The sequence below is a fragment of the Bos grunniens genome, chromosome 9 (assembly GCF_055505025.1).
Source record: "Bos grunniens cultivar Pamir isolate PY7600 chromosome 9, Bosgru_T2T1.0, whole genome shotgun sequence".
Classification (NCBI taxonomy): Eukaryota; Metazoa; Chordata; class Mammalia; order Artiodactyla; family Bovidae; genus Bos; species Bos grunniens.
The window spans coordinates 81243612-81259149 of NC_141173.1; the positions used below are offsets into that span (position 1 = coordinate 81243612).

The 15538-nt window shown below is 38.7% G+C and overlaps 1 protein-coding gene across 17 annotated transcripts in view; it reads right to left on the reverse strand.

Moving 5' to 3' along the window:
- The window catches only part of HIVEP2 (HIVEP zinc finger 2), a 219239-nt gene that overhangs the window by 83324 nt on the left and 120377 nt on the right, over positions 1 to 15538 (reverse strand). For 15 of the 17 annotated variants that reach the window (XM_086318113.1, XM_086318114.1, XM_086318124.1 and 12 more), the window contains one exon: positions 13372 to 13484. The exons of the other annotated variants lie outside the window; for them this stretch is intronic. The gene's annotated coding sequence lies outside the window, so the exon portion shown is untranslated. The remainder of the gene's footprint in view (positions 1 to 13371; positions 13485 to 15538) is intronic. 17 annotated transcript variants of the gene reach the window in all.

Consider the following 15538-nt stretch of genomic DNA (forward strand, 5'->3'; position numbering starts at 1 on the left):
ATATGTATGTAAAATGGGGTACATTAAAAATGTGATTATAATCCTAGCAATGTTTAAAATAAAATAATATGTATATCTTCAATTAAAGATTAAGTTTTCTTTGTCCACTGGCTCATCTCTAAATTCTAAGTAAAATCACAAAAAAAGTGAACAAATATTATTTCTCACATACTGTATAAGACAATCTTATTTGTGTCAAAAAATACAAATATAAAATATCTGATATGGAAAATTTTTAATATCTGTAGCTAATTGTAAAATAAAATGTCTTATCATAAAATTCTTAAGGATAAATTTCCATTAGGTATATGTTTAAACAGCTTAAGAATAAAAGCTTAGATGAGGGCCCTGAAGAACTCTTCTATTGTAACTAGCATAAAATTTCTTTTTTTTCCATATAACAGATATTTATTGAGTATCAACTCTGCACCAGGTACATATTTATCTTTCTAATTCTTTTAATGTTCTTTTTTTTTTTTTAATACAGCAGAAAATTTCTTGTAAGTATTTTAAGTCTTGTTCCTGCCACTGGCAAAAGTTCACAGCACATAAACTTAAAAGCACGCATACAATTCTAGATAATTTGAAAAGAAGACATCCCTTTTACCTGTAGATGATCAAAGAGAATTTTATAATTAATTAATCAATAATTTATTAAAATGATGCTATTATGTATTTCCTGACCATATGGCAGTTTTCCATCCACTTACAACAACCTAGAGTGTGACATGTAATTCTTCACTCTCTATTAATACTATATTTTCCAGTTAAAAACATTTATTTTACTTGCATTTATTGAAATGGAAAATATCAGTCACTGATCAACATCCTTCCATCCCTATCCTGGATGAATGAATAAATGAGTGAATGAATGAATGATCTAGGTACACACATCAGACCAGTTCCTGTCTTCTCCATGGCCACAGATTTAGAAAACAGTATAGGCAGTCATAAATGCATACTATTTAGAAAATAATACCAAAGTGAGATTGTTTTCTCTCTCTCTAGAATAAAAAAAGTCCACTTAAACATTTTATTTTTGTCAATAAATACTCCCAAATTTGGGTTAGTGCATTCTTTATGTATAATAAAACTTTCAAGTTAACATAGTTTAATTACAATATTTTAGTATCTCTGCAAAAATCTATGTTAATGTTAATCAACTGCAAAAACCCAAAATTTTGTTTTGACATAATAAAAAATTGCTGCCACTTATAATGAAAATTATTGCCATTTATGAAAATATGACACATATATATTTTTTATTTTACTTGAAAACAAAAGAACTAAGATTAAGAGTTCTGGGACAAAAGTGCCATAGGTTTCTTAGTTCACTTTAAATTTTTGACCATTTAATAGAGTTAAAACATGGCACCATGTTATATCTGACCTCAAAACATGAATATATGCTGAAAATGAAGGTCTTGTTTTCTTATGCATCACCAAGCTGATAATAAAACAAGTCCTGCCAGACACAAACCTATTAGCTACAGTTGCCAGTTGGAAAAAGAGCAGAAAATTATTAAAATGAGGCAAGGAGGGGTAATTAAAAAAAGTAAAAAGAGAAAGAATTAGCTGGCAAGGAACATATCACTAACATTCTCAGGTTTACTGTGCCCTAGGAGACCAGTCTAAGTCAGACTTAATGACTGCTGGTTGTAAAGATCTTGTCATGTTTCAGAAGGTAGATAGTGACCCTATGTTTGGAGGAATTTCCTGAGGACATTTCTATGGCGACACAAAAAAGCTTATTGACCCTATCTAGCCCAAGGCTTTTGATAAGACAGAGGAAAAGCAGCCTGATTAATCATCCTGCTGACTGAATTCTTAAGGAAAAGAAATTCCAATTTTCCTGTAGTAGGTAAAGTCTGATGAGAACACACGACAGTTTCTCTAGAAGTTCTGACAAGTCCCATAACCATTAATCGAATAGAGCTGGACTACTGTACTGTAGCAAGTTGAACCCATTTTAGGATTTACAATGGCAGAAAGTCAGCTTTGAGCGGTAAAATCAGGAGTATATAATACTCACCTCATAAATGTACTTCTATCAAGCTGTGGGATTCCCTAGTAGCACAGACAGTAAAGCATCCGCCTGCAATGCAGGAGACCCAGGTTTGATCCCTGGGTTGGGAAGATCCCCTGAAGAAGGAAATGGCAACCTGCTCCAGTATGCTTGCCTGGAGAATGCCATGGACAGAGGTGCCTGGCGGGCTATAGTCCATGGGGTCGGTCACAAAGAGTCGGACACGACTGAGTGACTAACACACACTAATATTAATAAAACAGGGAAACCTACTTCTATTGGCTAGTTTCCCATAAGAAGGATGTACTGTATTTAAAATGTTACATTTTTCCCCCCTCTACTCAGTTACATTTCCCAGCATTCAGCTCAAGACACGATAGGAAGTTGGTAAACGTTTATTGATAGAGTGATCAAGTGGGTAATGGATAAATGAATGAATGAATGATAATTAACACACAACGTTTGAGGGGTGAAGAAGCAATTGCTTCTTGCTCCAGTCTCCTACTCCTTTTAAATTCCCTCCTTTCGTTCCTCTCAAATTACAGGATGGCCTGATACAATTTAAAATTCCCCTCTGTAGTAATATGAGTGCCTCTGCGAAAATTCTTTTATTGTGTTCAATTTACTGTACTAATTGATTTTTTAAAACTCCACTAAACATAACCTTGACACGATGTCATCCCTTCACATTCTATAGTAATGTGTTACTCCTTTAATTTTTTCTCTATCACTGTTCCTAAATGCTGTCCCCATTACCTCCTGCTAGATGACTACATTCCTGCCCTGTTTTCTCAGGGTGAATGTGACACAACCTGCCTGTAAGTGACGGTATGTTTTGTCTGTTTACTGGCACATGAATATCTTGAAGGACAGGAAAAGAACTGGTGTGTGTGCGTATGTGTCTCTGTGAGCGTGCACTTCCCTGGATTGTTCTCTGTCGAAATCTCCTTCCACTTGGGAAAAGCGCCAAGGAGAGCCCGAGGACTTCCCTGACCTTGAGCCAAGGGTGTGGCAAATGCGTGCACCCTAACCAGCTGGGTGCTTAAAGGGAAGGGGTGGGAAGAAGGAAGTGAGCAAAGGAGGCTGGGAGTCAGTGTTGAAATCTCCGACCTGTGAGAAAATCATCTAGGAATCCAAGACGCTTGCAATATACAATTAGCAAAGACTTCTCAGGAGTAGGTGGCTCAGATGGTAAGCAATCTGCCTGCAGTGTGGGAGACCCAGGTTCCATCCCTGCGTCGGGAAGATCGCCTGGAGAAGGGGATGGCAACCCACTCCAGTATTCTTGCCTGGAGAATCCCATGGACAGAGGAGCCTGGCCAGCTGTAGTCCGTGGGGTCACAAAGGGTCAAAACCACTGAGCAACTAAACCGCTGAGGACTAACACATTCTCAAGGGGGTACCTCGAAGACCACCTGGTGCAATCAGATCTACTGTTTCTGTAAACTTGACCCGTCAAGGATAAATCACTGAGGAAAGTTCAGTCTAGAGTTTACTTCTGTCTTCAAGATTGCTGTTGATGTTCAGTTGCTCAGTCATGTCCAACTCTTTGAGACCCTATGGACAGCAGCATGCCAGGCTTCCCTGTCCTTTGCTTTCTCCTGGAATTTGCTCAAACTCATGTCCATTGAGTCAGTGATACTATCTAACCATCTCTTCCTCTGCTGTTCCCTTCTCCTCTTGCCCTCAATCTTTCCCAGCTTCAGAGTCTTTTCCAGAGTCAGCTCTTCCCATCAGGTGGCCAAAGTACTGGGGCTTCAAGACTAGGAATAACCTTCAGAATATTTCCTTCCCTACTCAACTGAGTTAGCCGCTCAGTCATGTCCGACTCTTTGTGAGACTATGGACTATATGTAGCGCATCAGACTCTTCTGTCCATGGAATTCTCCAGGCAAGAATACTGGAGTGGGTAGCCACTTCCTTCTCCAGGAGATCTTCCCAACCCACAGACTGAACCCAGGTATCCTGCATTGCAAGCGGATTCTGTACCATCTGAGCCACCAGGCTAATCTCTATCCAACTGAAACCTCTTCAAAAAACCACTCCTAATCCTAAAATTGCTGAATGCAGGGGCCCTTCCTTAGATAACATTGTTAACTCTCTGCAGTACTGTGAGCACTGTGGAACCACTCCTTAAACACAGAGCTCCCAGCTCAGAATCTGACATACCAGGGGCAATAAGAGCTCCTCTGTCTGTAAGGTTCTTCCCCCTCAGCTTCTTTGATACTTGTCTCACTTAGTTTTTCCCACTATGTTTCTGAGACCTAAAATAGTTTGGATTCCTCTATCTGATCTTCCAGGCCCAAGTGTCCTCTCCCCTAGATGTTTCTCCACTTTTCCAGCATCAAAATTAACACAAGCACCACTCTCTCATATCTCCTGTGATCATACTAATCATGATCTGCTTTGGATTTTAGTTGAGTACATTTATCTCCCCAATCAAATTTTCAGCCATTCAGAGACAGCAGCTTTCTCATTTTCCTTAGTACACAACTCTAGCACGGAGTACAACGTCTTGCATACGACTCTGGTTTTCCACAGATGTTGACTGGATTCAAAAACTGCCTAAAGTTGTTGAATGGAATTTTTAACTCTTTCCTCTTTTCTACCCATCATGTAGGCAATCATGTGCGAAACCTATAGACAAATAATTGTACCATCTCTCCCATCTGGGCCCTCCTTTGTATTCTTATTACCACCAACTTAGTTCAGAAATTTATTACCTCTCATGGAGACAATTCCAATGGCTCTTTAACTTGTTGACCTCCAAGTTTTCTAAGTCTTACCTATGAGGTGAGGTATATTTCAAAAATATAATCCAATCACATCATTCCTTAGCTCAAAAGTGGTTCCTTAATGTCTACCAAACTGATGTGCTAATTACTCATTGAAAGCCTTCTATACTCTCTAAATCTCTAGGTATCTCTCTTTCCTCTTCTTTCATGTCTCTTCACTTACCAATGTTGTGTTCCAAACACACCAAGTTACTTTTCATTCCAATGACATCCACATTATACATCCCAACTTTTTGCCTATGTCATTATAATTCTCTCCATCTGTCAAAACCTTGCCCATCTTAAAAGCCTTCCTCAGGGAACACTTCTTGATCTCCAAACTCTTCCCTCCCTGTTCCCATGAGAAAATGCATGTGATTTCTTTCTCCCCTGAATTTGCAACAAATTTTATTTATACATTTCTGAGGTTGCTACTTAAGCCTTCTTATATCCAAGTCATGTATTTACTAATCTTGTCCCTCTTTTAGGTGTATAAACAACTTAAAGACTAAAATGAAGACTTACTCATCATTGTAGTCCTCCAACCACCAGAACACTAAATTGCATATGGCAGAAATGCCATAAATATTCATTGAATTTAACCGAATTAAAGCTCTTATAAATAGCCAAAAAAGTTCAGGTTCCATGTAAGAAGGATGGAGGCTCAAGCCAACTTAGTGTTGGCGTCTGTTATGATTGGTGTTCTCAAAATTTCCACTTAAGGCTGATGACAGGCTCAAGCTCTGCTACAGTCAATGAATAATTTATTTGTGCAAAAAACATTCTGTTAATGGAAATCTTTTTATGGCTCAAGATCTAAAATATATTTACTGCCCTTTGGTTATTAAATGTTTGCTTTAATCATTAGTACACAAGGTAATGACAAATTATAATTACAGGATCATTATATGCTTTTAAACTGATTGAATCAAGAATATCTCTGCTGAAATTCAGAAACTCCTCAGTGGATGGGGATGGGAGTGTATTACACTGGGACCAGCTGGCTCTCTGCTACCACCAAATTTAAGAGCCTAAGGATGTTATTGTTAGAAATACCACCAATTGAGAGAACAACTTTTGATTCGAATGGCTAATACACACTGATTTGAATGGTTAATACACTTCTTCGAGTTTAGTGCTCAAGTAAAAATGCCCCTGTTTCCCTGAACTAGACTGTCTCAGTTGAATGCCTCAAGCAAAGGGAAGAGGAAGTGCCTGTGTTTTCGCATTCCCTTGCTTTTCCAGCCTGCACGAAAGTGCTTCTTTGCTGCGCAATTTCAGCAAGTCGTAAGGTGACAATGTTCATGCTTGTCAAAAGGAGAGGACAACTATATTTTTCCCAAAAGTTTTTCTTTTAGGAGGCTGAAAGGTACACTTCTGGCTGCTGTGAGTACTCGGACAAGTACACATGTTCCTGGAGAGATGAATTTGTGGGGGATTTTGGCAGGGGTAAGGTTGAGAAAACCTAAAACCATCCTCAGCTCTTGGGAAATATTTAAGGAGCTGGAAGAACAGCAAAAAGAGGAAGAAAACTCAAGTCTTCCAATGATTTCCTGTTTCCAGCTATAAATCCTCGTGGGAAAAAAAAAAGTCGAGTAGTAGAAAGTACATGTTTTTATCTACTTTTATCTCAAACTCAACTGGTACACAAATTCATCATCCTACAGCCCAAGCCAGCTTCTGGATTCACTTCCCTTTTTCTATTAAAAATCCTATTCAAACTCAAAGCCCAGTGTCATCACTGACAGCTTCTTCCTGCTCCCCGCCCCCGGAAGCACATGTGCATGCACACACACACACACACACCTCCTACATCCAATCAGGCAGCCCTATATGGGCCTGCTGCACATCCTCTCTCATCTTGTCTGTGTCCTGTCCACCCGCTGATTTACAATATTGCTGTCACTGCAATTCAGGCCCTCAACACCCATCTGACCCTCCACTGCACAAAGTCAGATCAAAGGTGCTTTGGTACAACTGTCACATTTTCATAGGTCAGGTCTAGGCACTGTGCCCTTGGGCATTGGGTGTATGGACTCCAGGGACAATTCTCAGAAGCAGTCACTTGTGGAGGCATCAGCAGAGTCTTAAAGGAAATACTTTGAGCTGAAAGTAGCCACAAAGGCATGAGGATGCAGAACCAAGAAGTGAGAAGCTAAAGAAAAGACTGGAGGAAGTTAAGTCAGAATTCCAGCACAGGGTAGTATAGCCATGATAGATGGGGTGTAATCTATAAAAATAAAAACACTGAATCACTATGCTGTACACCCAAAACGAAGGCAATATTGTAAATCAACTATACTTTGATACAATAAAAAAGAAAGAATTCCTTGAACTTGGGATTTAAGTGTTCACTAAGGTTTTCTTAACAGTGCTTTCATCTGTGATGTACGTGTGGGAGGCGAGGGAAAGGGCATAACAGGAGGTGACAGCTTCTTGTGTGAATTAATGTTAAGTGCCGCCTAAGAGGCTTTCAGGGACTCTTGCACCCACTCACCCCACCCTCACCTCTACCCCCACGCCATCCAACACAACCCAGCCTGATTCAGTTTCCTAAAGTGCAGCTCTGATGACATCACTCTGGCTAAAAAATTTTCAGGGACTTCCCAGCAACGCAGGCCAAGTTAAATGCACATCCTTAGTGCTAAGCCTGTGACAGCTATGCTCCACATTCACAGCACAGCTACACCTGTACCTTCTAGGAAGCCTCCAAACAGAGCCCACTGTTATTTTATCTCATTAAGTCTTTGCAGAGATCAATTATTTTTGTTCTCATGGTCAAGACAGGGACAATAAAATACCTTTGTAGGAGAATGTATGGAGTTTTGTTTTGTTTGTGGCTGGAGGGGGGGTTGTTATTTTACTTCAAGACAAATTTTTTGCATTTGCAAAGATCACCTACAAAGCATATAAATCTGTTCATGGCTCTCTGCTCAGGGGCTTTCCTGGTGTCTCATATGGTAAAGAATGTGCCTGAAATGAGGGAGACCCCCCTGGCTGGGGAAGATCCCCTGGAGAAGGGGCATGGCAACCCACTCCAGTATTCTTGCCTGGAGAATTCTATGACAGAGGAGTCTGGCAAGCTATAGTCCATGGTGTCGCAAAGAGTCAAGACACGACTGAGCAACTCATACACACAAAGACTTGCTGATTCATCTCCCTACTATGATTAAAATTAAATCTGTGCCCAGGTACCAATTTGAAGCTCCCAAAATGAATCTTAGATGAAAGCTCATAATCAAATGTTTTCATTAAATTCAACACTTATTTATGGAATATCTACTACTTGTTTTTCAACCACTATTTTTTAAGGCTGAAGAGGACACCAATGAAATAAAGATGCAGTCTTTGCCTTCAAGCAGCTTACAGAGTGGCAGGTGTGATAAAAGTCCTACAGGTATCACTTTACTAAAAAGCACAAACACAAAAATATATACAAAAACATGACAGGAGAAAAATACAAAGTATTAATGGGACTCCAGGGTTTCTCAGCTGGTTCAGCGGTAAAGAATCTGCCTGAAATGCAGGAGAATTAGAACCCAATCCCTGGGTTGGGAAGATCCCTTAGAGAAGGAAATGGCAACCCACTCCAATATTCTTGCCTGGGAAACCCCATGAACAGAGGAGCCTGACTGGCTGCAGTCCATGGGGTAGCAAAAGAGTAGGACACCACTGAATGATTAAACAACAACAGCAAGGAGTTTCAGAGAGAAGAGATAAAGCATGACGACTTCCCTCGTGGGTGATGCTCTCCAATATCCAATCTAGTAATTCACAGTGAAAACTATAACTGCCAAAAGACCAGAATTCCAAAAGCCATTCTTGATCTACAAGGATGTTGCCTGGAGTCTATGAGATTCTCAGAGCAAGGGAGTGATTGGTGATTTTCACAGTATCATCAAGGAAGTAAAGGTGCATTGCCTTCAAGATTCCTTAAAACTGTGAGATGTGGTTCTTCCCCCAACCTCCATATGGCATCTACTCACATGTTTCATGCTAAAGAGAATATACAGATGATATCAACAAATCTCTGGTATTTGAACACTCCCAGCACACAGCACAGCACCGTCAACCAGACTGGTGACCTGGCATCGAATGACATGCCGTCTGAAGTTGGGAGAACCAGGGTTGAATCCTGCTTTTATGACTCACGAATGCTGTGACTTGGAGCAAACCATTCCACTGTAACCCCCAGAGCCTCTGTTTCCTCACACACAAAATTAAATGTAAGTAGTAGCCACACAATAGTTCTTGATTTAAGTGAGATCATCCAATGTGGAAGCCACTGGCAAACTGTAAGGCATTACACAAATAATTATTCAGGCCATCCTAGAAACAAGGCATATGACTACTCAGTTCCATTGTGCAGGTTCTGTGTGGCCAATACAAGAGAAGGGGTCCTGCCACACACAGCCATCCTACACTGCAAGTTAAAGGAAGGGGCAGAAAGGAGAGGCAGGAGGGAGTACCATGAAACAAGAGAAAATGAGAGAAAATCAGTCAAGTCTTTCAAATGGCTACAGAATGTTCGAGGAACAAAATGTGCTCTGCTCAGAATACTGGTTTAATTAATCTTACTGATGATGAATAAATGAAGGGTAAGGGACTGAATGTATGAATGAATCTAGGCATAGTCCAGTGACGTGCTTGAAAAACAAAGCAGGAAGACTGAAATTTTATACAAGAGGTTAAAAATAATTTTGAAAAAGTGAAATTCTGTAGCCCGAGAAGCTAACAGTAATGAGCTCCACTCACACAGACTGTAATGACCAAACAAACCACAGTCTGTGGAAGAGTTTATAAGGCCATAGGTTTCATATCGGTTTAGTAAAACTCTCTTCAGCTAACTTAAAACATAAAGGACCCAACAGAACTGTAAGCACCTGAAAAACCTATAAAAATGGCTCCATTTAAAGTAAATACTCTGAAGGCCACAACACATTGAAGTTCATCAGGTCTGCTCTGAATTATATATAATAGCAGGAAAAGCTGTATCAAACCATAGAGAACAGAGTGCAAACCTTATTTGAAACCTCATCAAATCTTTATGTATATGCATGCATGCTCAGCCATGTACGACTCTCTGCGACCCCATCGACTGTAGCCAACCAGGCTCCTCTGTCCATGGAATTTTCCAGGCAAGAATACTGGCGTGGGTTGCCATTTCCCACTCCAAAGGATCATTCCAATCCAGGGATCGAACCCAGGTCTCCTGCATTGCAGGCAGATTCTTTACCATCTGAGCCACCAGGAAAAATGTGTCTAAATAAAATGGATTAAAAATCTTCCGTTTTATTTTCCATATTGGTATAAGTAATGACAAAAATAACTATAAAAACATATAAAGGAGCAGATGGATGGATGAAAACTGAGTCTGGGGAAATCAGAAAATACAGCAATTTCTACAGGAAATAGAATTACATAGTTTGGATTTTCTAATTCAAAGTAAGATTTTGATAACTTCTGACTCTTAAAATTACTATCATAACTGTAGAATTCTTAACAAATTAATTACTTCTCTGAAATCCGATTTCCTCAAATGAATATAGAATCCTTTATTCTTACTTTTCAGAGATGAAGCAGCTATAGCAAAAAACCTGACTCTGCAGAACATACTTGGTGAATGCTAACAATTTTCACCCTCCGTCTTATCTTTCCTTAGCGTAAAGAAGACATACTACTTACATAATTCTGAAATAATTGCATTCAATGCAATGAGAGCATATAACTCTGTGCACCTGATTTAAAGGTCTATATAGTCCAGCTACTAGTACCTGAAAATGAATAAGGTCAAGATCGGTCAAAAGCACTGGCTTCTTGAAGGACAATGGCAGGACGTGAAAAGTCACATTATTATAAAGTAATCTATATTTATTATCTTTTTACAAAAAATATCATAAAAGGAAGACCATCCTAATGATGACAGTTTTCTTTTTTTATCATGTAAAATTTTCTCATGCAAACTTTCCCTTTTTATTTACCCTGTTTTCTATTTCTAGCAATTTTGAGTGGGGGAAAATGGACATATTTTAAAAATTTATTATTTGAAAAAAAAAAAAAAAATCCTTGCTTGAGTCAATGGACAAGACCAGGCTCACAGATAAAGTGATTGACAGCTTGCTGATAATGTCATATATGGCATGAAAAAAGCTGACTGGTTTCATATGCTGTGCTTCTTACCAAAACAAGCATTTGTTTTTATGGAGTATTTCAACAAGTATTTGATTTAATGGAGAAGAAGTACTCATCTCTGTGAGCTATGTCCACAATGACAGGCTAAAGAATCAGTCATGTGATTAATAAAATACAATTACTGTTACGTTTAAACCATGATTGTGACTTAACCACCGTGAATCACCATTGTTATTATTACTACTAGTTACTGAGTCTCTACCACCTGCCAAGAGTTTAATCCTCCTGTAACCTTACGAATTGTGTCCTTATGTAACTCAAAAGAAAAATTATTTTAAAATGCAGTGACTGACTTAACCAAAGATCTGACTTAACCAAAGGTGCTCAGAATTCACAGTGAGATAAGCAGGAAGGCCAACGTCCATTCTCACGAGGCACCTACAGAACAGTTTCCTAAACATAATTTAAATTAGGTCCCACCAACCAAATTTAACTGTTATACTCTGGGGTACTTTGGGAATAACTGTATAAGTCAATCCTTGTGAGCAGATGGAAAATGAAATGTGGCAGACAAAGACATTTAAGTGAGTAGTTCAGAGTATCAATTTTCATCTTCCATTATGGCTACTGAAGAAATTAAGGTTTTGCTTTTGAAACTTCTTTACCATTTCTCTTCCTGATGGGTTTTTCATCTGCTTAGCTGTTGTTGTTGTTGTTGTTCAGTGATTAAGTTGTGTCCGACTCTTGGTGACCCCATGGATGGCAGTACGCTAGGCTCCCCTGTCCTCCACAATCTCCCAGAGTTTGCTCAAATTCATGTCCACTGAGTTACCCTAAAAAATTTCCCAAAAGTACCATGTGCCCATAACAGTAAAAACTTGGTCACAGATGAATCTTGGGTCCATGAACCCATTCAAGCCACATGAAAAGGTTCCCTGGGTTTCCACACTTAACATCTCTGCACTCACTGGATGCTCAAAAGCTATTCAAACAAATCAAGTTCCAGGGAAGTTGCCAAAGGAAAATTATTCTAGACAAAGCTAAAGCAATTGTTAGCAATGCATAATCCGTATTCGACAGTATCCCTGAAACACCCCCTGACCCATCACGTCTGAAGATGCCCACAGGTAAAGCAGACACTGTTAGTTTGGTTTTGAAGTCTGTTTCCTGAATGGTTAGACACTTTCTTCTCATTTACCATCATTCATCAGATTTTTAAATACCTTCAGTTTATCCAGAGGAAAATTAAGTACCAGGCTGCACAATTTAGAATCATGAATAAAACATAGAATTTCAGAAAGTCAAATCTTGTGACCTGGACTAGGAATACAAAATTTTTTCCCTGTTTTCTGTTACTGTATAGAGAGTAAGCATTTGCCCAGTTAAAACAAAAATTACCAAACCCTAAAACTAGTATTGTTTAGATTTCTGACTTTAAAAATCTGTTTGACAGAGCAGGCTTTACTACACTGACATCTTAATAGTAACCAAAGTCCTGTTCCCGCTAAATTTTGGCTTGGCAGCCCCAAAATTTGCTAAAAGCCTAAACTTCCTGGTTAAGAATTCTGTACCTTAAGAGCATTCTGAAGTGACACAGTGCAATAAGGAAGCTGGATTAAGTAAGTCCTTCAGATTGCTATTCTTATCACAGAAACCAAGCCTTCTGCAAAACGAGAATAAGGAGAGTTACTAATTTTCTCAGGGGCTTCCCAGGTGGTGCTGTAGTAAAGAATCTGCCTGCCAATGCAGAAGACACAGGTTCAATCCCTGGGTCGGGAAAATGTTCCTTGTAGCAGGGGACCCCAACCACCGTCCCTGCACCCCTGGGCCACACAGCAGAGGTGTGTGGAGGGCAGGCAGGTGAGCGAAGCTTCGTCTGTATTTACAGCTGCTCCCCATCACCAGCATTACTCCCTGAGGCCTGCATCCTGTCAGATAAGCAACAGTATTGAATTCTCATAGAAGCTCAAACCCTACTGCTCTTGAGTCATCCTGAAACCACCATCCCCTGTCCTCAGTCTGTAGAAACACTGTCTTCCACCAAACCAGAACGCTGGTGCCAAAAGGGTTGGGGACTGCTGCCTGATACCTTAGATTTGAATCTGATACGATACAGTACCGAATATGTCACTAAAAGTAAAATCTGATATTCTCACATTACCTCAGATTGCAACAAGCAAATAATGATTAGAACAGTAAATGAAAGGATCTGGTTTCAAACTATAAATGACAACATTTTCTAATCTTCTCATCTTTCTCATCAGGTTGGTTCTGCTGATGTGGTGAAGTTCATTTAGATAGCATCCTAGACATCTTTCACAGGTTTTGAGGGCCTCAAATTATGAGTTTCAAAATTTCACATAAAGCTTAATACCTGGCTTGAGATCATTTCAATAATTTTGAAGTCAAACCACATAGAAAGTACTTGACTCAACTTACCCAGTGGCTAAACGTTAAAGAATTGGTCAAAGAGTGTTCCAAACAAATCAATTCACTTAATTTTTCAAGTAGATCCAATTACTGTTGTCTTTTAAAAAATCCAAAGACTCCACCTATTGAGGAAAGAGAAAAAAACACAACAAAGTATAGCATTTAAACCAGAGGAGCATTATATCATCTATATATTAGTAACATGGAAATCAAAGCAAGATTATTATTATATATTCTAAGTAACTGTGCTACTTAAAACTGTAGAACAACAAAAGCATCTGGCAACTAGATGAAATTTTCCAGTTTGAAAATAAAAAGAATGTTCAGGCACAGAAAAAGCAATAAAATAACAATGTGTGAGAGCAGAAGAGTTTATTTTCAGTACTGATTGGCACACGGAAGTGATGACTATATAATGTCAGTTAGGATAAGTAAAATTAGAGATGAGGAAAAGATGTAACTGACTACTTTGGAATTCTATTCATTGATTCTTATTAATTTACTGATGCAATGAAAATGTGGAGGTTGCAGTTCTTTACAGCAGGCAAGTCCTAGTTATAGGCAATCTCTCTTGAGGAATATAAATGAATATCCAGATAGATCATTTGGGAGAATTCACTAGCATAAATTTCCAAATCATTCTTAGACTGTTACACCCTGTCTCCCACAGAAAGTGTTTACTAGAGACCCATAAACAGCTTAATTATGGTTCATAAGTAATATCAGTTAATTCTATTCATCTTACCCATAGATGTGTATTTTCTGAAGCTCAAATATTAACTTGCTATCTTAGCTTCAAGAGAAAGTTTGACAGAAGGCAAAGCTATATCTCAATTGATGAGAACCTAAGATAAATGGGAATCTGGGAGGCTAGGCAGAAGAGTGAGAAAACTGGACAGCTTCTGGCTACTTCTGAATCAGGTCCTCCCAGGGTAGATTAAGTAACTTTAAAGTTCTAGGACATAAGACACAACTATATTCCAGTGAAAGTTAAAAACCTATTGCAAGGTCATAAATATATATTTTTATAATGCAATTTGGAATTAACCACATACTGTCACTCCCCGAGTCCCACTACACATATTGTTAACAGAAAAATTGAGTTACCTCAGTTGTAAAAAAAAAAAGGTTTAAATAGATTTGTTACCCACTATTTGAAGGTAGATGCTCCAACAAAACAAAACAAAATTGTTCCTGCTAATGGAGAAGACAAATAGTAATAATAATACTAAGTAGAAATCCCCAGTTCCCATGGGAAATGTGTTTTCACTTCCAAGACAACCAATGTCTAGATGCTAGTCTTGCTGCTATTCAAGAAATAGTTATCTAGGAAACTCACGTGGATATGGTCCTCATTAATGGTGATAAATAGCCTTAATTATTATTCTAGGGTTCTTGCCATAACTATGACGAGACAAATGTCAAATAGTTTGGTTATTTTAATTACACTGGACCATTACATTGCTTAGGTTTAGAGCACCTAAACAATGAAATGCAAAATGGTACAATGCACATAATTTTCACATTGAGTATCTAAGAGCTGTGCAATATTTTTTTGGCACTTTTCCAGGCCCTTTATGAAAGAGTTAGTTATACAAAGGTGCTTTCAAACAACGTTGAGTAGCTAGTGTCCTATCATCTCTGGGTTCTTACACGATGGTTTTGTGCTGTCATACTGTTTAGGCTAGTCGCTTTCTAGGAAAAATCTGGCGCACTGCCCATCATGATACAGAATGACTTGAAGACCCTAAGAATCCTTTCCTCATTAATGCTTCAATGTATAATGTGAAACTGACCTGTACAAGTGTCTAGATCTACCACCGCTCTGTTCATTATTTAGATGAAATATTGTTTTCTTAAATTATGTATTCATAGTTCTTGCTTCACTTCTTGCATCATTTCATGATTGGCCACCAAGCCAGAATCTTATTTAGGTTTTTCATTCACAATATAGCAAGTATGCGCTAGTTTCAAACTAACTAGGACTCTCTGAGTGGTCAGTGATTTTGAATTATTTAGGAATTTTTCAGCATGAGTGCTCCCTACCAAGCTTCAAAAGCAGTAAGTACAAAATATATTAATTATATGTATGGATGATTTAGTTAAATGATTGTCGTAATTTACACAGAAGGTACAGATATGTTGCCTGTGTAACAAGTGAGCCCCATGTTTGCAA